Source organism: Planococcus citri, chromosome 4 (assembly GCF_950023065.1).
Source record: "Planococcus citri chromosome 4, ihPlaCitr1.1, whole genome shotgun sequence".
Classification (NCBI taxonomy): domain Eukaryota; kingdom Metazoa; phylum Arthropoda; class Insecta; order Hemiptera; family Pseudococcidae; genus Planococcus; species Planococcus citri.
In genome coordinates, this window is record NC_088680.1 from 7,117,974 (window position 1) to 7,143,558 (window position 25,585).

The 25,585-nt window shown below is 33.8% G+C and overlaps 1 long non-coding RNA gene across 2 annotated transcripts; it reads right to left on the minus strand.

Moving 5' to 3' along the window:
* Nucleotides 1-5,207: 5,207 nt before the first annotated feature.
* LOC135845966 (uncharacterized) lies at nt 5,208-11,343 on the minus strand. Of its 2 annotated transcripts, none has more exons than XR_010558866.1 (2): nt 9,000-11,343; nt 5,208-5,583 (listed from the first exon to the last, which is right to left on the minus strand). It is a non-coding gene; the product is annotated as an uncharacterized LOC135845966 (long non-coding RNA). The 2 variants fall into 2 exon arrangements; XR_010558865.1 differs by having other exon boundaries at nt 8,968-11,343.
* Between the last annotated feature and the right edge of the window lie 14,242 nt (nt 11,344-25,585).

Sequence of the window (25,585 nt, forward strand, 5' to 3'; positions counted from 1 at the left end):
TCTCAAGTCTTACGTAAATCCGGCGGCAAATTGCAATTTTTTGGAGTATGATGAACTGTATTTAATGATACCAACATGATGCACTGGACTCTTTAATGAAATTTTTAGGTGCAGGAGCCATTCGCCAAACTCCATAGGAAGGGCATTGACGAATGGCGAGGATGGTTCAAAGGGGGGATCGAACTCTTATTTATCCAAAATTTTGTCAATTCTTGGGGACATTTTCATAACATTCAACCTCGCTGCATACTGAGATATGTTGTCGATTTTACAATTTGAGTGATCGATGAGCGGAGGGGGAGGGGGTTGAAATATTTACGAAAAATCTGTATGAATATTGAAATTATATGGTATTCGAAGACCCTGGTTTCGAATACGTTGATGGATTTTACTATCGAAGCAAACGTGAAAGCAGAGTTCTGGAGGAGAAGATGAATGGGGTGAATGTTTTGCCCTTCCGTAGCTACCCGGAGCTCCACAATTGCTCAAATTGTAAAAATTATAACGTATTCAAAACCAGCATCCTCAAAAACCATCATTTCGATATGTATATAGATTTTTCGTGAGAATGTCCTCCTCTAACGCTTCCAAGAACGGCAAGGTAACCAAATTTTGAAAAATAGGGAGGGCGATCTTTCCTGCATCCTTTCTATGGAATTTATTTAAATTAGGCACCGACTATATATTGAAACACCTTACTCATGATGACAAGATGAAATCCACGTGTGAGTATAACTCTTTAATTTTATCTAATTTCTGTTGAAAATTATTACAATTCAACGAAAATGGTTTTAATATTAACGTTTCCGATGAGGTATGCATTTTTATTTCAACAATATTTACAAAATTTTACGAAATCTTTTAAAATAATGCATAAAAATTACGATCGTCGTACAATCAAAATTCTCGGTACCTCTTATTGAATTTATAAGCTCGAGTAAGTAAAGTGCACGAATACCGCAACGATACCAAACTTGTACGTAGAACTGGGTAAATCATTACGAATAAATAGGTAGCTAGATACATTGTTATTTTCAGTCTTCTTATCGTGTACACTAGTGAAATTAAACATCAAAGCTAAAACATGAAATTCATCAACGTATTCGGAGTCACTATTTTGGCGATATTCGCTATAAATACTGAAGTTAGATCACAGCAAGATGTACCAAGTTCACCGCCAGATGCAAATCCGATTCCTGACGATAAAGGATTTCCACTGACGATTGGAGGAAAACCGCTAGATAATGGAAACCCACCAGATAAACAAGGACCACCGGGTGATGATAAATCACCTGATGGTGGAAGCCCACCAGCTGGTCAAGGATCACCGGATGAAGGAAATCCGCCGGAAAATGGAGGATCGTCGAGTGAAAGATGGTGGCATATTTGATATTTTATCATCATTCCTGTCTCCCTCTCCCTCGAATCCTTCAACCAAGACTTAAAAGCTGCACATCACAAAGGTATACTTATCTAAATACCTACATATATCAGCACATTTCACGAAAATATCTGATGAATTAATTTTTTTTCTCGATATTGTACATTTTCCTCAATTTCCACCATCCATGAAATACTTTGTCACATTTTTTCAATAAAAAATTGCCTGAACTTCTTCGAGATCAATTATACAAAAAATCTAAAAGTACATATCAGAGGCTAAAATTAAAGACGACAGCTCGCCACCTAGTTTTTATCAAATTATAATCGCAATTAAATTATTCGTAGTCGGTAAATTAGTAGGTAATGAAAACATGTGTTGATAATTTTTACAAAAAAAAATGCACTTTGAGCTTTTTTTTTGAAAGCACAATTTTCAAAGTTCAGATCCAGGTAGAAGGACAATAATCTCATAAATAATACTTCGTGCTTGAAATACCTTGGCAAAAATTAGAGAAATGAAAAGGAAGAAAGAGAAAACTCTTATTTTTATAAAAATAAATTCAACGTACAAAGTCCAACTTTTTTATCACAACGTTTTCATATCAAAAGGTATTGCGTAAAACCAGGTTCATCGAAAAAGCAACGAAATAAAAACTTGACATTTGAGTTGAGCAATCACACACTTCGTAATTTAAACCAAAATGATATCAAATAACCAGCATGACTTTTAAAAACCATGTCATTATTCTCTCTTTATCATGAATACTCTTCACTTCAGCTAATCACTTTCAGCTAAAAACACCACGCAGTTGTAAGTGAATTACCTAATCTCCTCGTGCACAAATACCTACACGTGTCACGACAACTACTCCGCAAGCATGCGAAAGTAAGTCTTACATATGTATAAAGAGACCTCGCGAAAATGAAACCTGCTCACATAATACTAATTATCACCATCAGTCTGTTCATTGTTCTTGTACCTGATGCAATGGTCCAATCACAAGACTTGCCGATTTCAGATTTGGGTCTCGGAGGCGACGACGACGATTCGAAAAAAAGTGATGCCAGTACAAGTAGTAGTAGTCGTAGTGCTACTACGACAGGAGAAACTTCTAGCCAATCCGAGAAAGATGAGTCATGAATTATCTAAGACTAAAAGTATCGATATTAATAAATGAGGAGTATTTTTGGGATAAGAAAACAGATCTTTGCTCAATTGGATTGATTGTATTCTGAAAAACATACCCATAATACAGTATTTCATTCACAATACACAATCTCGTTTGATTTTTTTCCGTATTTGTTAGTATAGAACTACAAAATTTGCCCCTCAAGGTGCCCCTCGAGTGGAGATACGGGCCCTCAGAGAGGAGGTATTTTCAACAAAATCATAGTTTTTTCGTTCTATAGCCCCTTACCAAACCTGTTTTAGGAAAAATAGCTCAGTTCCAAATGAAACTATTGGAAATTTTGCGTAGAATTGGTGCCAATCTTTTGGACAGTCATTGCCAATTTCAAAAGATTGAAACAATTTCCCAAATTTTTGGCCATTTTTATCGAATTTTTGAAATTGGTAATACATAATGAATAAAAAGTTGGCACCACTGCGTTACATTTTTCGTCATAAATGAACCTCAATGTTATACCTGTCATTTACCCGAAAATTACCAACATTTTAACCAAAAATTACCCGTAACTTACCCAAAAAATATCCACAATTTATCAAAAACAATACCAGTAAGCTACCTGAAATTACCAGAAATTAATCCAAGAATTACTAGAAATTTTCCCGAAAATTAACGGTAATTTACTTATACTCAAAAATTACGTGTGATTTACTCAAAATCCGAAAGTTGTTGTAATTTTTCCAAAATGAAAAATTACTGGTTAATCAACCCAAAATTACCTCTGTAACTTACCCAAAAAATATAGAATTTTACTAAGAAATGCCAGTAATTTATCCGGAAATTACCCGTAATTTACCCGGAAATTGCCCGTAATTTACCCGGAAATTGCCCGTAATTTACCCGGAAATTGCCCGTAATTTAACCGGAAATTACCCGTCATTTACCTAAAAATTACCCGTAATTTACCCGGAAATTACCCGTAATTTACCCGGAAATTATCCGTAATTTTCCGGAAATTACCCGTGATTTACCCAAAAAATTACCCGTGATTTACTCGAAAATTACCCGTAATTTACCTGTAATTTACCCGGAAATTACCTGTAATTTACCCGGAAATTACCTGTAATTTACCCGGAAATTACCTGTAATTTACCCGGAAATTACCTGTAATTTACCCGGAAATTACCTGTGATTTACCCGAAATTACCTGTAATTTACCCGGAAATTACCTGTAATTTACCGAGAAATTATCTGTAATTTACCTGTGATTTACACGAAAATTACCTGTAATTTACCCAGAAATTACCTGTAATTTACCCGGAAATTACCTGTAATTTCACCCGTAAATTACCTGTAATTTACTCAAAAATTTCCTGTAAGTTACCCAAAAATTACCTCTAATTTACCCAAAAATTACCTGTAATTTACCCAAAAATTACAAGTAATCTACCAAAAATCATCAGTAATTGACTGAATTTACCATAATTTTTAACAAAAATTACCAGTAATTCACCCGAAAATTACCCGTGATTTACCCAAAAATTACCCGTGATTTACCCGAAAATTACCCGTGATTTACCCGAAAATTACCCGTAATTTACCTGTAATTTACCCGGAAATTACCTGTAAGTTACCCGGAAATTACCTGTAATTTACACGAAAATTACCTGTCATTTACCCGAAAATTACCTGTAATTTACACGAAAATTACCTGTAATTTACCCAAAAATTACCTCTAATTTACCCAAAAATTACCTCTAATTTACCCAAAAATTATCTGTAATTTACCCAAAAATTACAAGTAATCTACCAAAAATCATCAGTAATCGACTGAATTTACCATAATTTTTAACAAAAATTACCAGTAATTCACCAAAAAGTACCAGTAATTTACCAAAAATTACCAGTAATTTACCAAAAATTATCAGTAATTTACCAAAAATTACCAGTAATTACCCTAAAATTACCAGTTACTTGTAGCTATTTATCAAAATATCATCAGAAATTTACAGAACAAAATCACTAGTAATTTAAAAGTAAGTACGTAATTACCATTTTTGGGACTTTTGATCTTCAAGTCTATTTTCCACCTCGTCATTCGAATTCAAAAAAAAAAAAAAAAGAATTTCAACGCATTTTCTGACGACTTAAAATTTTGTGCCATTGTTAAAGCACTGAACATTTTTAATTTTAAAAAATTTACGAAAAGAGACTCCTATTATCCCGTTTATAAGTTAGGAATATGGGTGAATTGAAAGGAAATGAATCAAATTCAAACTAATGAGGGATGAGTACCTAGTTCGAATTCAAAAAAAAAAAAAAAAAATTTAAGTAATAAAATCTAACTTTGTACACACTCTCTCTCTTTCTTTTCACACATTTCAAACAATTCGATAGGTAGCTAATTAGCTACATAGCTAAAAAACATGAGTTGGTAGATTGGCATATGATTCAGACAGGTCAAACATCAACCTCAAAATTATCTACCTACATACAAGCAGGTGGTTACCACATATTTCATGTTATAAAACTCTTATCAACGAGAATTATTCCATCGTTACTACATACTCGTACGTGTATATTACCTATTGCATTTAATTACGCAAGTAAAAATAAAAAATGAAAATAAAACTTAAAAAAACTCACAACCTTATCAATTAAATACGCCACCAGCAAACGAATATTTATGACAAGAAATTATTACGAAATCGCGTTTTATTTTTTCAATGCATTATTCTAGGCCATCGCAAGGGAAATAACTCGTACTTAAATTCTAGTATTCAAAAATACCTATAGGTAGGACAAGTATAAAAGAAGTTCGCTGCGATATAAAATTTCCAAACGAAATTTTGAAGAAAAGTTGGCAGTAGCAAGTCGTCCAATTACAACATAAATTAATTATTCAAAATGAATCGAATTCACTTGTTCGGTATGATCTTATTGGTTACTTTGGTGATGAGCATCGGAGTGAAATCGCTTCCGGCTGAAAAAACAACTCCAGACGAAACAGATAGCGGAAAATCAGATAAAGATTCGGATTCAGGAAAGAAAGATGGCGACGATTCCAGCTCATCTAAAGATAAGAAGAATAATGGATATAATTTTCCCAACTTTAATAACAATAACAATAGAAGATAATGCAGAAATGGTGAATGCACAATATGTCAATCGAATTGAAGAAATGGCAAGTTGCAAATCGACATTATTTCAGCAGGTCATTGTATTTTTATAATATTTTTTTTAAAATTAGTGTACCTTTGTACTATAAGATGTACTATGTATACTTCAGTTATATAGGTACAGATACATAACATAGGTACTTAAGTTTATTTATTACTTAAATCTATAGCATTCATCTTTCACGTATCATTTTCACACGATCACTTAGAATGCTACCTATTAGATTGTTAGGTACTTTCTACAATTCCACATACGAATTTCTCAAATAATTTCCGGTGTTTCCAACTTATTTTTTAGATGAATAAAAAGAGTTTCACATTCATCAAAAATTTTTCAAAAAATGGGTAAAATCGAGAGAAAATTGAAAATTCTTGATTGTATTATTTTAATTATCATATCCAATAATAAATACATACAGTTCAATACGTATTTAAACAAGAAATCACTGCGGAACTTTTTCCGACGTCTGTACTGATGAAAAATACCAAATAAATTGTATTTTTTTTTTAACATGGAAAATTCAAACCTTTTGCGAAAACATTTCTTAGAATTAGTGAAGTTATCACAAATGTGAATTCGATCCATAGATCGTTTCTTAACATTTCCACCACCAGATATGAACCTCGTCATCATATCCTCGAGAAACGTTTCCAAAACGCTCGAAAAAAAAGTTGAGAGAATTTCGCAAAAATGTAATAAAACCTGTTGAAAGTAAGGATTTCCTTAAAGTTCACAGCAATGTTCTTGACTTCTCAAAAACCTCAAGAAAATTTGTCTAAAAGTTCACGAAAAAATCATTTAAGCAGTCAAAAGATTTCATAAAAGTTCTTCAAAGTAAGTACATATCATCTGCTTTAAAATCAAAATACTTTTTAGTAACTGTACAATATTCGAATATGTAGGTAGGTGTGTTTCACGAACTATACCAAAAATTATTAGTTTATTGATGCTCTTCATATTCGATAAACTCTGAAAAAACTCAATACGATGAGGCCTATCATAAGCAGGTATTAGGGTGGATTGCCCCCCCCCCAAAGTGGTCGGATTTTGAGGAAAAAAATCAGACTTTCGTTTTGAGTTGAATGACTCAAAAAAAATTTAGTTCCAGAGGTGCCATGCCACTGGAGGCGAGAAATGTGCTCTCAAGTGGGGGGAGGCATTTTCAAAAAAATCACTGGCAATAAATTACCAAAAAAATTGGCACTACTGCGCTTCAAAATATTTTTATAGTTTGACAGAATCAATTCGAAATAATATTTTCGAAGAAAACATTTTTCAAAAGACGAACTCATTCAAAAATGAGCAATTTGCAATTTCTTAATCGTTTAGTAGAACCCTAAAAGTATTCTTGAATTTCAACATGTAGAAATACATACCTACTTGCTTATAGCATAGATAGACTCAAAATTTTAAATAGGTATCGAAAATTTCCCCTTCGAGAGCGCATTTCTTACCTGCAGGGGCACCTCCGAAACTAAAAATTTTTCGAAGTAACTCTCAACTCGAAATGAAAATCTCTGCCAGATTTGATCAAAATCCGGCGACATTGAGGGGGGAAAGAGATGATCGAATCGAATAAATCAAACATCATTTTGGTACTTGGCACCAATTTACCAGAAATTACTAGTAAATTACCCAGAAATTACCTGTAATTCACCGAACAATTACCTGTAATTTACCCAGAAATTACCCAAAAATTACCTGTAATTTACCCAGAAATTACCCAAAAATTACCTGTAATTCACCCGGAAATGACCCGGAATTTACCCAGAAATTACCCGTAATTTACCCAAACATCACCTGTAATTTACCCAAAAATTACCTATCATTTACCCGGGAATTACCTGCAACTTACCCGAAAATTACCTGTTATTTACCCAGAAATTGCCTGTAATTTACCCAGAAATTGCCTGTAATTTACCAAAAAAAACAACCCGTATTTTACTCAAAAATTACCTGTATTTCACCCAGAAATTACCCGTATTTCACCCGAAAATTACCTGTAATTTACCCAAAGATTACCTGTAATTTACCCAAGAATTACCTGTAATTTACCCACAAGTTAGGTACCTGTAATTTCCCCAAAGAATAACTGTAATTTACCCAAAGAATAACTGTAATTTACCCAAAGAATAACTGTAATTTACCCGGAAATTACCTGTAATTTACCCAAAGAATAACTGTAATTTACACGGAAATTACCTGTAATTTACCCGGAAATTACTTGTAATTTACCCGGAAATGACCTGTTATTTACCTAACAATTACCTGTAATTTACCCAAAAATTACATGTAATTCACCTGGAAATTACTTGTAATTTAACCGGAAATCTGCTACATTCGATCAAAATTTGGCGACTTTGAGGAGGAAAAGAGATGATCGAATCGAAAAAATCAAACATCATTATGGTACTTGGCACAAATTTATCAGAAATTACCTGTAATTTACCCGGAAATTACCCGTAATTTACCCAAACATCACCTGTAATTTACCCAAAAATTACTTATAATTTACCCAAAAATTACCTATAGTTCACCCGGGAATTACCTGCAACTTACCCCAAAATTACCTGTTATTTCCCAGAAATTACCTGTAATTTACCAAAAAAACTACCCGTATTTTACTCGAAAATTACCGGTATTTCACCCGAAAATTACCTGTAATTTACCCAAAAATTACCTGTAATTTGCCCAAAAATTACCTGTAATTTGCCCAAAAATTACCTGTAATTTGCCCAAAAATTACCTGTGATTTACCCAAAAGTTACCTGTAATTTACCCGGAAATTACCTGTAATTTACCCGGAAATTACCTGTAATTTACCCAAAAATTACCATGTAATTTACCCAAAAGTTACCTGTAATTTACCCAAAAGTTACCTGTAATTTACCCAAAAGTTACCTTTAATTTACCCAAAGATTACCGGTAATTTACTTGGAAATTACCTGTAATTTACCCGGAAATTACCTGTAATTCACCCGGAAACTACCTGTAATTTACCCGGAAATCACTTCTAATTTTCCCAAAAATTATCTGAAATTTACCCAGAAATTACCTGTAATTTACCCAAAAATTACCTGTAATTTACCCGTAATTTGCCCATTTCCGGTAATTTCCAAAAACTTATCAAAAATGGCAAAATAATTTACACGAAATTTGGAGTTATTTTTCCATAATTTACTAGTAATTACCAGAAACTTATTAGAAAATGGAAATTTTCAGTTAATTTACAAGAAAAGACCAGCAAACTACCAGAAATTTTCACTGTGGTACATACCTAAATTACCAAAAAAAATACTGGTAATTTACCAGGAATGTGTGTAAAATCTTTCGCAAGGAAATTTTTTTCTGAACCACTCTGAACGTTTTAAAAATATGGCATGGCATAAGTGAGTATGAAGGATTCAACACCTGATCTCAAAATTTTCACCTATTTTACTCCCAAAAATAACGTAAGGATGCCTCTTCCAATCGATCAAACGGCCAATTTAGAAAACAGAAACACTTAGAATTGTAATTCATTAAAATAAAACACACGATTTTTCACACTTCACAACTAATTAAAAATAATCTCAGCCACTCGTGCATTCGCAGGTTGATTTTTCGAGTGAAATAGAATCCATTACTTTCAAAGTAGTTCACCTTGTGACCTCATTAGCCACCTTATCTTCATCACGAGAATGCACCCAGGTAATTTTCCTACATTAGTGCCTACTACACTACGAATCATCACTCAACACTTCGTCACATACATACAAGCAATTAACAAAAATAGCAAACTAAATGGACATGGACATTTATCTCGAATGAAATTTTGAAATAAAATAATACAAGCCAAGAAAAAAGAACCACGTCATTTTTTCATACATGCACCGAAAGGCATTCCGACTATAAAAGCAGAACAGATCGTCAATTTTACACTAGTTTCCACTCAGCACATCTTTCGATCGTTGTGTTTTTAGTTCACTTACAAAAAAATAAATCACTTTTTTGCAAATAAGCGGAAAAACAAAAATTCGTATCAAAAATGAAATTTGTTTTCGTGTTCGGTATCACTTTGTTCGTCGTGTTCGCTTTCAGCCAAGTAACACAGGCTAACCACCAATGCGAAGGAGAAGAAGAACGAGAGCAAGAAGGGCAACAAAATGAACAATATGGTGAAGGAGAGCAGAGATCGGGAGAACAGCAAGAAGGTTGTGAAAATCGAGAAGGCGAAGAAGATCAACAACAACAACAAGAAACCCCGGAAGAAGGAGAAAACCAAGAAGATGAAGGTGGCAGTGGAGGTTTGCCCATGGGCAGAAAATAAAACGCGATAAAAATATTTCTGGAACGTAAGATGATTTTTTTTCTTCTCTTCATCACAATTGGTACACTTGACCACAGAAGTATGTAGTACACCCATCAATGATTTTTTTAAATTTATTTTCTCCAATTTTAAATATGCCACATAACGAGAAATAATTTGTATGTATGTTAGAAAATATTGAATTGAAAAATATTTAAATATAACTCTGTGAATATTGCTTTCTCCTCAGTTATACCTGATTTTTATGAGCATGCCTATCGATAATTTTTCTTAAATACAATCACTCGTTCGTTTGGAATCGTTCAATTTATTTTTACCATTCTCTCCCATCCAAAAAAAAAAACACCATACAATCGAAAGATTTCAACAAATCGTTCTAAAATGTTTCATTTTTTATCAAAGTGAGGTTTGAATGTTCAGTGTAACGTCAATTTTACAGATTTTACAGAATTTTTGATCACTGTTAGTACTTAACAATTCAAACTTGGTTTAAAATAATCACACTCACTCATGCACACAAATAATTTGATTTCTCAGGTAACATTGAACCCATGATTTACTCTCAAAATAGGTCACGACATGACCTCATTGAATAATCACTTAATGTGTATTTTCATAACAAATGCACTTAAGTAGATAGCTCAAATCCTCACTTAATATATTTCGTCACACGAGGGCAATTAGCAAGACTTTTAACTAAATGGGCATTCATCATCTAAAATAAACCTTTTAAATTAAGATATGGATAGGTACTTTTAAAAATGAAATCAGGGATAAGGAACCACTTTATTTTTAGATAAGTATAACCATTTACCGAAAGCATTCTACTGACTATAAAATCAGAGTACATCGTGAGGTGTCTTTTAGTCTTCACTCAGTACATAATTCGATCGTATGTGTTTCGTCTAGTCGAAAAAAAACAGTTCATCTTTGCGAAACAAACAATTATATTTCTGAAAAAATTGTATACCCAAAAATGAAATTCGTTCACTTATTCGGCATAACGCTGTTGATTGTGTTAATGTTCAGACCATCCCAAGAGCAGCAAATATCGCAAGAAGAAAAACCAGAAGATGGCCAATCAGGACAAGTAAACCCGAAACAAGACGAAGCATTCGGAGGAAATCCAGCAGGCCTTGGTTCTGTAGCAGATTCTGTACATGGTGATAAAAAATAAAAATCCATTGAAAATCCATCCTTCTTGAATGTAAGACAAAAAATTCTAATGTTTTTCTTCTTTTTTTCTGGAGTACACTTACTCCTTTTAGTTCATTCTGTCATTAATAGGTATAAAATAATCTAATACGTGTTTCTTTTTTCTTAAATACATTGATTCTTCTCTCCCTTAAATCGTTCATTTATTTTCTTTTAATTCTAAAAATCACGCAGCACAAAAAGAGTTCAGCAGTATTGCATTAAAAAAAAAAAAAATTGCTCAAAAATGATAAAAGAGTGTATCTAGGCACTTGGTGTTTTATTCGCATTATTCGATCCTAAAAGAAAATTTCTCCAGATCCTTATATTAGGTAAGTATACTCAAAATATGTTATAAACCAAGATAGTGAAAATTATTCCCTAATCAACAGAGGCGGAATTCCTTTTGCAAGATCAAGAGAGTATCCTGACTGGCGAAAAAATGTTTGAACCGAACACTGCCAAATCAAAAGAACATACAAAAATACTCGATTAGTCAAAATTTCAAGAGCCAAAGTGGATTTTTCGATATTTGATAAATTTTTAAAAATGAAATTTGAGCCAAAAATGCAAAAAAACTCAAAATGCCATGAAATTGGTCTAGAACGCTGAAATTTGATTTTAAAAAATTCGAAATCGTTTCCAATAAATTCAGTGGGTCCAAAATAAGGTACAATACCAAATTTAAAATTTCTATGATTCTAGAGGCCAATTTGGCGATTTTCTCCCATACAAACTGGATTTTCAAAAATTCGCCAGAAACCAAGAAAATTCATTTCAACGATTGAATTTCGATCGACGACGACTTACTCTATCACGCTCCTACGACTTGATTTTGTCAAATGCCCCCTCCCCTTCATTACAGAAAAATTTAGGCAAAAATTGAGAATTTTGGGGAAAATTGGGTGTTGGAAAAACTTGGAAAATTTGAGAACTGAGAAAGTTGCGAAAAAATTGTGTAAGCGGGATAAATCAAATTATTACCAAAAACCATCTCGAATAATAAATTTTCAATGTTTTCGCCCTCGCTCAGGTAATTTTCCTTTTCATTTCTTCAACCAAAATCGGACAGTAGAAAAATTCATTTTTGCATTAAAAGTAATGTTGTGTTATTCCCCCCCCCCCCCATCAAAAGGTCTCTCCAATATTGCGGTTTTTGAAGGGAGGGGCTGGATGGTGTCGATTGAAAATTTGTCGACTGATGTGGGAGAAAAACATCAATTTTACCAATTAATATATTGTTCGTACGACTTCTGAAAATTTTAATTTTTGGAGGCCTCGAATGTGAAATTTGTTTATCATAAAACGCGAAACAAAATTGGCCCAAGCGAAGCGAGGACGAAAACTTTTGGAAATTTTAATTTCGAGATGCCTAAAAATGAGTTTTTTTTTCGATGCGAGGAGTTTTTTGGGGGGTTTCAAAATTTAAGAATTTGAATGATTTTTTAGTTTTTTGTTAGGAAGTTGATTTTGAAAAAGAAAAGCGATGATAAACTCGAGCGAGAGCGAAAGCTTTTGAAAATTTGTGTTTCGATGGACATGAAAATTATGTTTTTTTGGGAGCTTAGTTTTTGGCGTTAAAACTTGATTTTTTTAGAAATTTCCATCTTGATCTTGTTCGCTTGGGCAAAAACTTTGGAAAATTTGTATTTCGAGAAGTAAAACATAACGTTTTTCTTTCATCATAGGCCCTTATTTTGCCGGGACCTTCAAGGATCACATACCCGAGACAAACTGCTCCCACCTTTAACCACCCCCTCCTCTCGACGGATCTGTCCATGATTTAAAACTTTTCTCGAAGAGGAGAGACTTTACACCCATTTTTCTTCAATATTTCATCAATTATTCCTCTTTTATTTCTTTCTGTGGGCATTTCAAAAACGTTTTGGAAGATTTTGATCAAATTTAGAGGTTTTATTTTACGTAAGTTTTGACTTTTCAAATTGTTTTTATAAAATAAAAAAAAAATATCGAATGGCAGAAAATGTTTAAATTTTGAATTTTTGAAAGCTCTCCAAAAATAAATTTGTACCAAAATGTCGATGTACGATTTTCATTGCTTACATTTCGCATTCGCATTCATTCCATAGAAGGGGCTGACGAAGGCTGCAAGGTTCTTTTTATAAGCACGGTTCAAATCCACGTTGTGAAAATTTTGCCATCGATTCTCTTACTTTGTTTCCCAAAACTTTCGCTCCCCCCATTCTTTTTTGAAAAATCGATCGAATGTTTTGAAATTAACGTTGCCAAACCTAGGCAAAAGTAAGACCGAAGTCATTCAACAAATCAAGAACAAAATGGACCATTGATTTTGACCACCCTTTCTTGAAATAAGTAGGTACGAGTAAGTATACCAACGTTTTTCGGCCACCAATCTAATCAAAATTTTAATCAAATATACTTAAGGGACACCACTTCAATTTTTGTTCCCCAAACGAAAGAAAACTTTTTGAGATAAAATACTCCAGATTCAAACGAAACTAAGCTCGGTTGAAAAATGTGCTCTAAAAGGCTAAAATCTTCATGGCCAAAATTTTAAATGCTCAAGTTGATTCGAAATTTATCAAAGTCAGATTTTATTCAATTTGGAAAGCAAACAAAAAAAATGTTTTAAGGAAAAAGTGAATGGAGAACTTCACAGTTTGATCAAAAAAATTAAAGAGACTTCCTGGTAAGAAGCACCATAATTATACTCTCTAAATTTAAAGCAGTCAAATTTCACTGCTTAGCAGTCACGACATTTTGCCTTTTTAAAGCAGTAGTTTTTTTTACTGCAAAACAGTGAAAAATTACTGAATTGGTCAGTCAAAATGATTTTTTACTGACCAATTCAGTAATTTTTCACTGTTTTGCAGTAAAAAAAACTACTGCTTTAAAAAGGCAAAATGTCGTGACTGCTAAGCAGTGAAATTGACTGTTTCAAATTTAGAGAGTACTTTTTTCAATTTTCACAAAAAAATATGATTATTTTTTCAGTTTTGTCAACGGAGAGGAATCTTTGAAAATTTAAGCAAAGAAACAAGATTTTTCGGCAAAAAAAGCCTAAGTATTGGAAAAGAAAAAAATAATTTTTTTTCTCAATTTTGCCAGAAATTCATGACTTTTTGGTAATTTTAGCAAAGAAGCAAGTTTTTTAGCTATTTTTGCAAAAAAAGAACTCTTTTGCAATTAAATTAAAAAAAAACAAGTTTTTTTGGTAATTAAAACAAAAAATTAGAACTTCTTGACTATTTTGGTAAGGAAGAGGATTTTTTGACTATTTTTTTTTAAAAGCAAACCCTGCATAAAGTAGAAATTTTCTGGGTATTTTGATAGACAAACCTATTTGTTTGACAAATATATTTTGTCAAATAGTATAGAGAATTATAAATTTTTGCGAAAAAACAAAATTCTACATCTTCAGCGAGTTTTACAAAAAAAGTCAGGATTTTTGGTAGGTTAAAAAAAACAAAACTTTTTTACAATGAGGTCAATGAGACAGTTTTTTTACAGCTTTAAATTGAGGAGTTGGCCTGCAAAGTGACCTAACTGCAAAAAAATGATTTTTGAGATAGCAACGCTATCTGATAGTTTAGGACATGCCCTACAAAAGGAATATATCACCTTTATCCAATTTCACTCGTAACACACCTTCCCCTCCCCTTGAAAATGATAAAATTAAAAGCATGGCCTGCAAAGTGAGGTATTTTTACGATTTTCCGAAAATGTGTTTCATAGGGTACCGTTTGTTGAAATCAAAATTAATTTTAACCCCTTCTGAAGAAATTCAAAAATTTTGGAGACATCTAAAATCGCACTGGAGGCTCCAGAGTGATTCGAAATGGTAAAATCGTAAGTTGAGAATAAGCCACAACTCCAGTTTTAGCTACCCAGCTTCCTGTACATAAAAAAATCTTGAATGAATGAATAAATCTTTGCTTTCATAAAAAATAACATACGCAATGAAAAACCGGAGAAAATTGCGGACATATCACTAAAAAACAAAAAAAAAACGTATGTGCGGCCTGCAAAGTGACCTAACTGCAGCATTTTTCATTTTTGTTGCACCCTGTAGCGAACCCGTGTTCATATTTTTCAGAAACGAAAAGGTGATTAAGTGAGTGAGGGTTGACCCTTTCGATTTCCGAAAACAGATTTCGAAAATGTGACTTCATTTTCCTAGGACACGTTTTTCTCATTTATCTCGAAATCAATTTTTTGCAGTTAGGTCACTTTGCAGGCCGACTCCTCAATTTTGAAATGGCATGAAAACAACACGTTTTGACAATTCAATCACAAAAAAAACAAACATTTTTTATATTATGCTAAAACTTGGGAGTTGATTTTTTCAGGGTGGGGGGAGGGCTGAGGTAAAATCTTGAGACGTTTGGAGAAAAAGTAGATCTTTCAATACCTACTTTTGGAAGTACACACGAGTAAATTTGGAATTTCAGGAAATTTCGGCAGAAAATCACGATTTTTTCCTAGAGTTTTTTGCAGTTTTACCAAAAGATTAGGATTTTTGGCACCCTTGGCAGAAAATCAGGAAGAAAAATTTTAGGACTTCTGGCAGAAAAAAACACTAAGTTTTGCAGCAATTTTGACAAAAGAGCTAGACTTTTTGGTAATTTTGGAAAAAAAGTATCTAGGTAGGTAAAATTTTGACAAAAAAACAAGATTATTTAAAATCCTGTTTGTTTTTTTTTTAATTTGATATTTTTCTGAAAATCGATATCCTGTGATTAATTTATGAATAGATAATAATTTGAATTTGAAAGTCACCAAGTGAAAATTATACGTACGAACGTTGAAATACCTTCGTAAAATCATGTGTCGAAATTCGAATACGTTTTCTCTTTTCTCCAATGTCAAACTCGAACGTCTGATTTCATTTTTAAAAAAATGAACAGGAACACCAGGCACTTTTATCTCATCGCAAAAATTTCCACCTCAGCACCACCTGAAAATCTAAATGTAAATTCTGAAACGTACCATACCCCTCCCTTCCCTTCTCAATTCCATCGAATGATTCTCTATACACGAATAAGTATTTCACCATACTGATGTACAAAACAGAAAGAAAATCTTATTTGAAAGCTCGACTATATAAAAATATACCAGTAATAATAATAATACGAAGGATAGTGCGAGGTTGAAATTTGAATACGTTCAACTGTTGAATCAACAGACACCCTCATACCCTTCTGAAATCCTTTCATATATACTACATATAAGCAGACACCCATAAGAGCGTTAAAAAATGACGTGAAATTTACTTCGTACACGCCATAGGATAATACTCCGGATATGTATTCGAGGTACGAGTATATAGTACGAGTAGGTACGACGTTATCGAAATAATATTAACGACGCGTCGTCCATTTCGTGTCGCACCTGTTCGAAATCGGTGGTCGTTCTTTATTGTGGCACCTTTCACGAGCCACCGTTTTTCTTTCCATAAAATCACCTCCTCGGTCCAGCCAGTTGAGCATACAGAGAGCCTCATCCTCTATCCTGCTTCACGACCGTCTCTAGCTAGGATCAAGTGTTCAAGAAAAAAAAGGTAGCCACGATGAAAAAAGATGCAAAGTGAGAAAAACACTGGCTCAGAGAGAGAGAGTGAGAGAAATATATATATAGGTACGTAATATAAAAATACGAGTACGAGACGACGTCGTCGTTCGAGAACGTGTTACGTGTGAGGAAGGAAAAAAAAATTGAACGAGCGAACCAAGCACACACAGGGAACACAGAGAAGAAGAAGAAAAAAGTTGGGCTAATATTTCGTCATGTCATCGCAATACTCGCGTCCTTTTACGATATAACGCAGTGATATAAAAATGGAATGTGGATTTAAATTTAATGCATTAAACAAAAAAAAAAAAGAAAAAAAAATGGAGAAGAAAAAAAAATCGGGGTAAAAACACGCTCCAGCTTCTCCTTCGTCGTGCCATCTTATATGTACGTATTTCGAGCTCTGTATGGGCGCGCGATGGATTATCGAGAAATACATTTTAAGGAGGGGGTAAGGTGAAGGGGACACGTATGGAGCCAAATCCACATACTCGTGTACTTATTTGAGAATCCCTGCCTTATACGATTTTTTTTCAAGACCCCCCCCCCCCCCGTTACAGTAAAGAGGGATTCAGAAGGGGAAATCACCATCACACGCGTCTGCTCGTATTTCGTTTAATATTTTTACTCGTCGGTGTGCTCGTGTATTTGTACTCGCGAAAGCGCTGCTGCTGTTGCTGCTGCTGCTGCTGCGGCGTGTCGTCGTCGTCGTCGAGAAATTTTATTAAAATCAGCTCGCTTTTCGCGACACAAATTGAACCGTCATACATATGTAAATTGCTTTTACATTTCGGCACGTTTCAAAAGTCAAAATGTCACATCCAATCCGAGGCTTACAGCATGACAAAAGTAAACGCATTAAAGGAAGTAAAATTTGATTTTTGCGCGCCTTATACACATGTTTCACTATACCCCCCTCGCACTCTCTCACCATTAAGTTTAGCGTGCGAAGACGACGAAAACGAGACGACGACGACGAAAGCTGAAGAAAAAAAAATCCGCGAACGAATAAAATTCCCTGCTCTATGTGTGGTTGTGTGCGTTAATGGGTCGAATTCGAGCCGCCTGTTGCCTCCCCCGTGTCCCAAATTCTCGAAAAATTACTTCACTCAACCACGTGACGACAGTCTCCTACAGGTTTTCACATCACAGGTATCGATATCGTCGCAGCTCGCGTCGTTCACTCGTTGGCGTTATCGCGAGACTTTGCTCCTGGCGCAGAACCCCCCTGGGTCTGTAGACGAACATAGGATCGGAACAAAGGCGAAATAAAAGCGTAGCGAGGTCCGAGATAACGTGGAATAATAATAAAAAAAATACAGAAGCGGAGAACAATTGGCCTTCGTCGACATTATTACCTGTCCTGGTTATACGAGTATACGAAGGCGTTGATGGCTGATAAAACGTGCTTCGTTTCTTAAAAATATACCGCTGCTCGTTTCTTATCATCGTCGTTAGCATCGCCACCGTGTGGACGAGGGGGCAAGTCGAGGTACGAAAATACAACAGCAATGCGGAGCACGGTGAGGCAGCACCCTATTTACCCCTTGTTGTCGTCATCGTCGACGTGAGCTACTAATTCAATTATTCAGAGCACGAAAAGCGATGCGGCGTTTTAAAATTTTCATAAGAAATTCGTTTAAATTCGCGGAATTTTCTAATGAATGAGATGCGTTGTTGCGTTCCACACCCACGAAGGGCACACGCAGCATACAGGATGGGTGGAAATTGGCGTTAGAGGGGGAGGAGGGGGGGTGCACGATGAAAAAAACAAGGCGAGTATAATCGAGATTTAAATTAATAACTTCACTCGGCTATATACGCTTTGCTTGCTTGCTGTAGTTGTAATCCCTTCTACGTACCGGATGCCATCGTATCATCATCAAGGTCCGAGTTTCACTTTCACCGCATGTTCGACGAAGCGTGTGCCGCATATAACCTGTAGAACGAGCGAAATATTTACCACTCTTCGTTCCCTGTCTAATTTGGCACCCTTTGCTCGTCGTCGCCGTCGTATCAATTACTCAACCCCATTTTTTTCCCTCGCAATTTTACCCATTACCCTGTAGGTACAACAGACTGATATCTGTTGGTTGTAGAAGTCGGTTCAGTGTTCGAACCAATGTCAAAAATCGTATACTTTATTCGTAATTCAACTAGTTGTGGCGTTTAAACGATATTCTAGATGGAGGTGTTTAACAAGATGCACGATAACATGGTATAAAGCGGGGCTAAAGCAGAACTTCTGGTAGGAAAATTGTCAAATTCGAGAGAGAAGAGAAGCGTGTGTAAATTTATTCGAGTCAGAAAATTTTATACCTATGTCAAAATGTGTGATTTTTTCAATATTTTGGATCTGGAGTTTTGGATTCAGTACTGGAGGGTGGGGGATAATCAAATACCACATTTTCAGTTGTTCAAATCAATTTTTACATTTTTGGATGAATTTGTATAATTCTTGAAAAATACTAAAATCTTGCTTGAGGTCCTGTGCCTATGTATAATCTAGATAATGATGAAATTTTGTTCTAACAGGGTGTTCCGGATATCACCCGCCAAAATTCAACAGTTTGGCCAATAATTGCCAAAAATTCATGCTCATCGTCAGTTTTGCTTCTTGCTTAACATGGTCATATTTCGTAAAAAATTCTAGAAAGTTTTATTTTTCCCCAAAAATTGTCCCTATTGCTGAAAATTCTAGATTTTTTGCAGTTGAGATGAAAAGTCTCGATTTTTTACGTAAAATTGCCATAAGTTGCAAAATGAAAAATCTTACTTTTCGAAAAAAAAAAAATTGCGAAAAGATGTTGGAATTAGGTAATTTCTTATTCTCAAAAATTACTGATTTTTACTAAAATTACTTATCAAATTTTTGCTTAAAAATTATTCAAAAGCTTGGCTAAGGGGTCATTCCACGTCAATTCGACCAAGAAGTAGCAAGGAGGGTCGGCGATTTTTTTGAAATTTTTTCTGTGGAAAGACCTTTCAAAGGGGTGACCAATGGCGCAAATTGCAGCCCTCTAGCCTTTTTTCAAAGGCTGCTAGGGGGTGTCAACTTTTTCAGTGAACTCGGAATATCATCCATTTTTCAGCAGTGGATTACTCGATAACTGCGATAGGTACCTACCAAAATGGAACTTTTCCCAATAGTTGGGGGTTTTGAAAGGCTTTTTGGTGATATCATAAAAATCAGCGTTGTCACTTTTTTTCGTTCGAAAAATCAGCTTGAAAAGTTTCAAAACGTAGTTTTCATATCGTTTCAACTCTCAAAAAATTCTGAAAAAAATATATCATGGACAACTTTTCATGCTGAACAACATATTAAAAAATTGGAATGGCATTATTTCGTAGAGTCGATTTAAAAAAATTGAAAGTTTGCAAAAAAAATCGATTTTTTGATTCAAAACGTGGATAAAAGTTTTGAGTGGTGATTGGTGAAGTTGACCCATTTGACCCCTATTTTACGTATCTGTTGAAAAAGTTGAAAACCCCCTTTCACTCAATGAAATAAACTCTTCACAAAAAAATCAAAATTTGAAAAAATTCAAAAAATAAACGAATTTTGATTATTTTGCTGATTGTGAGTGTAATTTTTATCAACTTTTTCATGAAATACGTCAGAAAGAGGTCAAAATAAGACAGCTGAATAAATTTAAACATTTTTTGATGCTTGGAATTGAAAATTGAATTTTTTCGAATTTTGATTTTTTTTGCTGATTTTTTTGCGATGAGTTCATTTCATCGAGTGAAAGAGTTTTTTCAACCTTTTCAACGGATACGTAAAAGTAGGAGTCAAATGGGTCAACTCTACCAGTCAAAACTTTTTTCCATGATTTAAATCAAAAAATCGCTTTTTTTTGCGAACTTTCAATTTTTTTAAAATCGGCTTTACGAGATAATGCCATCGCAATTTTTAATAAGTTGTTCAGCATGAAAAGTTGTCCATAATTAATTTTTTTCAGAATTTTTTAGAGCCGGAACGATATGAAAACTACGTTTTGAAGCTTTTCTGATTTTTCGTACGAAAAAAAGTGGCAACACTGATTTTTATGATATCACCGAAAAGCCTTTCAAAACCCCTAACTATGCTCTCTAAATTCCATTTTGGTAGGCATCGCGGTTATATCCAGTAATCCACTGCTGAAATGGGTGATATACGATATATTTTAAGTTCACTGAAAACTTTGACACCCCCTACCAGCCTTCAAAAAAAGGCTAGAGGACTTCGATTTGCGCCATTGGTCATCCCTTCGCAAGGTCTTTCAACACAGGAAAAATTTCAAAAAAATCGCCAACCCCCCCCCCACCTCAATTAAAAACCTGAATACAGCTTTAGCTTCAGAAATATGGGGCCCGATATGATAGGTATTTCCCACGGACCCACATCGGTTCTCGACAACTATGTCTTTGCTCTGATCATTTAGATATGTTTTTTGCTTTTTCAAAGTTTTTGAAAGTCTGACATAGGTACCTCAATATTGAAATTTCAGAAATTTGGTCCCTGTTTTCAATGTTTTTAAAACACTTACAAAATTTTAAAAAGCAGAACGAAGTTTCATGGACTTATAAGAACGAAGAAAGGTCTCATTTGGGAAGAATTTTCAATAATTAACTCGATAGTCTCTTTCCGGAAAACACCTCCGAAAATTAAGTAATTTAGTTTCTTCCAGGAGGACCTTTTTCCTAAAAAATTGCACTACGTGTCATGTAAAAATTGTGAAATTATCTTAAAAATCACAAAATTTTAAATATCGAGAAAACATTTTCAAATGGCATACAACCGATCTAAAGTAACTAAAAGTAGATAAAATATCTCAAAAATTTGAACAAAATCGCATAAAAGTTAGATATCTAAACGCATTAAAAATTGACCAAATACCATCAAAGCTGCATAAAAGACTTCACTCAGAATTTCTACTGGCAAATTCAGCGGCGAAATAGACCTTAAATACAGAATTTTTCGATTAAAAATAACACAGATGGTCGATCTTGAGTAGGTTACCAAAATTTGATAAGTTGAAATCCAGAGCATTATTTACACTGTACGTACATGTAGAGGTGTGCTGAAGGGAGGGTGTCTCACATCACCTTTGATTTTCGAACCACGTTTTAGCTATTTAGTTGAAAAAAAAAAAATCCAGGAGCGAAGTGGAGATCTGGGGTGAAAAAAACGTGGGAAAGTCTGGCGGAAAAAGTCTGGAAAATTTCAGTTTTCACCCCCCCCCCAACACACACACACCCGGTCACTACACATTACACTTCGCCACGCTTCGGCACACGTATGGTATTTCGGTGAGATGAAGTATTTATCAAAACAGCAAAAATCCAACCATCAATATCTATAAGTTCTTAAAAATGACCCTAATGTGTTAATACGAACGTCCTTTTTTCAGATTCGAAGTAAATCGAGTGACACAAAAAGGGCATATATTTTACCGAACTTTTTTCTCCAATATTTACGTGATTATTATCTGAATGTGAGCTCTTGATAGCAATAGCAAATGTCACATGCAGCCTGCAGATACCTTGTATGAGTATAATACAATAATATACTTAATTAGAAAAATGACAAGTTATTACCTGTAGCTCTGCAATCAGTGGTTGTCAAAATTCATCGTACGAGTAACTTATTCGTAAGCTTATTTATACGAACGCAGAACGCAAATCAGAACAACGCTTTAAAAAATCATCCGACGAGATGAATCCACGAAAACAAAAGCACACTCGATTCGATTGTAAATACGTACTACGTAGTACGTACGTAGGTACTTACGAGTATATTTAATTCAAAAATCAAATCGAACGATCGAAAAATACCCCCAAGTTATGCACCTCGAAAAAGTAAACGCGTAAAAACGGTTGTCAAATTTGATCATAATCACACGAATACCGGAACACGCGAATGCGAAACAAACACTACCAACGCAAAAAAAAATATCACCCACGCGATAATCACGAACCGATTGCGAAATTAAAATGTCACACGTAGTCGTAATCCCGAAATCTAGCTGTAAACCGAATCGAACCGAACTACCGAACCGAAACTATATAAAATGCCAACGCACCCTTCTAACGAACACGTTATCAAATGCGATAAGCGGAATATAATAATGCCCATTTCGGAGTCTAGCAAGGTGACGTCACAATAAGATAATATTTAATCGTAGGTATCATTCGTTATCGATGATGTCACCTTTGTCGCTTTCTTACACATTGTCAACGCCGCGCCGAGCCGGACCGGGCCGTCTTCGTTCTCGAGCAAGAAATAATCTGAATAGGTACCTGAAAATTGAAAAAAAGCATCAATCACGTTTCTGTGTGTGTACTGCAGTTTTTTTCCGCATTACTAATTAATTGTATGTACTTATGTACTTATATGTACTTGAATAGATATTAAAAATTAAACTTCGTCAATTGTATATTCAATATTCATAATTACCGAATTTCGATCTACGTATTTTGAGGATCAATTATACCTACCTCAATCATGCATCAAGTAAGTATTTACTTGCTTACGCGAGTAACACTCATTAATTTCAGTAAAATTTCGTCATCATAATCTGACTCTCGTATCACGACCGATCAATTCTTTTTTCGATACAAACCAAGTCCTAGGACGAGACCAGGGTGGCCAAGTTGTGAAATTTTGAAAAAGTTGCCAAATGTTCGGCAAAGTTGGCAAATTTTGACAAAATTGGCAAATTTGAAATTTTTTTTTGCCGAATTTTTTGGAATTTTGATAACTCATTTTTGAAAGCTTTTGCCCTGGTATCGCTCGAGCTTCTTAAATACGTACCTAAGTAGTAATTAGCATTTCTGTTTCTGAATTTCTGATCATGGAAAATGTCTGTCCTAGGTATTCAGTACTCACTCACTTAAGTAAGTGGCTTTCAAATATGCCAAATGAGGAGAAAAATTGTCTTCTTGTAAAAAAAATACCCAATCATTTAGGTACTTCTTGAAGTATAAATTTTTGAAAACTTTGTCCCTCGTCACTTCACTCACGCCTGTTAGTTTTCTTTTTCGAAATCCAACTTTCTAAAAATCTATTACATATTCACACTCAAAAAATGTTTAAATCAAAAAAAGAACTTCTCAGTTAAAAAATAAACGTTTTTTACTTCTCGAAACTAAAATTTTTGAAAGCTTTTGCTCTCATGTCGTTCGGGTCTGTTTGCTTTTTTTTTCGAAGTTGGAATTTCTAAGAAAAAAAAACATCATTCTAATTCTAAAATTTTGAAAAGAAAAAAATCAACAATTTTCAAAAACTTTTGTTCTGATTTCGTTCGAGTCAGTTTGCTTTAGTTTCGAAGTTGAAATTTCTATTAAAAAAAACATAATTGAAGTTCGAAAATTTTGAAACCGTGAAAATCAAACTTCTCGCTATCTCGCATAAAAAGCATTGTGTTTTTCGCCTATCAAAATACCTACGAACTTTTGAGAGCTCTAGTCCTCGTTACGTTCGAGCTAATTCGTGTCTCTTTTACAGAATGAAAAATTCCCAGTTTGAGCCTTAAAGCTTCTAAAAATTGAACAGTGAAAACGAAAACTTTTTATAAGTCAAGATAATAATGAGACCTACCCTACCTGTACCTATAAGTAATACTCATCAACTGGCAGAATTGTTTTCTCATCTTTTGTTTTAGGTACCTATTTGGAAAAATTGGATTTTTTTTCAGATATTATTCGGCAAATTTTCGGTTCTTCATGCTTGAAATCTTATCGTAAAATCGAATGGAAAAGTTGTATTTCACGAAGTCACAAACTTGAGTATGAAGAGATTTTAGAAGTTGACATACATTTATCCAAAACTAGAAATTTATTTTCAAATATTAAAAAAAAAAACTGTCGAGAGACTGCATAAAAATGACCCAGAATTTTTTGTCAACGTTACCCTCTACTCATTCCAAAAACATGAATAACCCTCCTTCCCCCCAACAAAAAAATTGAAAAATGAGTCAGCTTATTAGACATTGGACAACCTGCCAATTTCTGAAAAAATAAAACCAAAACTTCAAGTCAATCAAAATGAATTTATAGTAGAAAAAAAATTCAAAAAGTTGACATTTCGAATTTGAAATGGTTTATAAAAAAATAAATTAAAAAAATACGAGACCTGCGATAAAAAAAACAAAAACATAAAAAAATTAATCGAATGAATTATTGTAGGGAAAAAATATTACGAATCAATGAAAAAAATGTATCAATAAAGCATGAAATTTTTATAAAAAACTCAACTTCAAATTTCAAATGATAGCTACTAAAAAAATTATATTTGCAATAAAAAAAATTAGGTAGGTAGGTGTGTAGTAGGTACTCGTATTTTAGAAAATCAATATGTATGTACAATATATTTTTTTACAAAAGGTTACCTATAAAAATTGAGCATGCAATTTAAAAAGTTTAAATTTCAAATTCAAGATGTTCCAGATTAAAAAAAAAATTGAATCTGCTATGAAAAAATTAATATTTTGGAAAATCAGTCGACGCAGTTGAAACAAAATTATAGAAAACATCACGAATTGATTTTCAAAAAGTTGAAACAAATGAAATTCAAGGAAACAGTTTGAAAATTAACAATTGAAATGGCCCAACCATCTCGAATCAGTAAAAAATAAAATAAATCAACAGGCAATTGGAAAAAATGAAATTTCAAATTTAAACGGTCCAAAAAAAAAATTGAAAAATTGAAATTTTGAATAATCAATCAAAATGAATTATGGAAAAATAAATGAAAAATGTTGTAATTTTGAATTAAACTAAAAAATCAGAATCAAAATTGTTTTTTTTCTTCTTGTTTCCAGTATCAAAAATTCATGATTGATGTTCTTTTACGTTT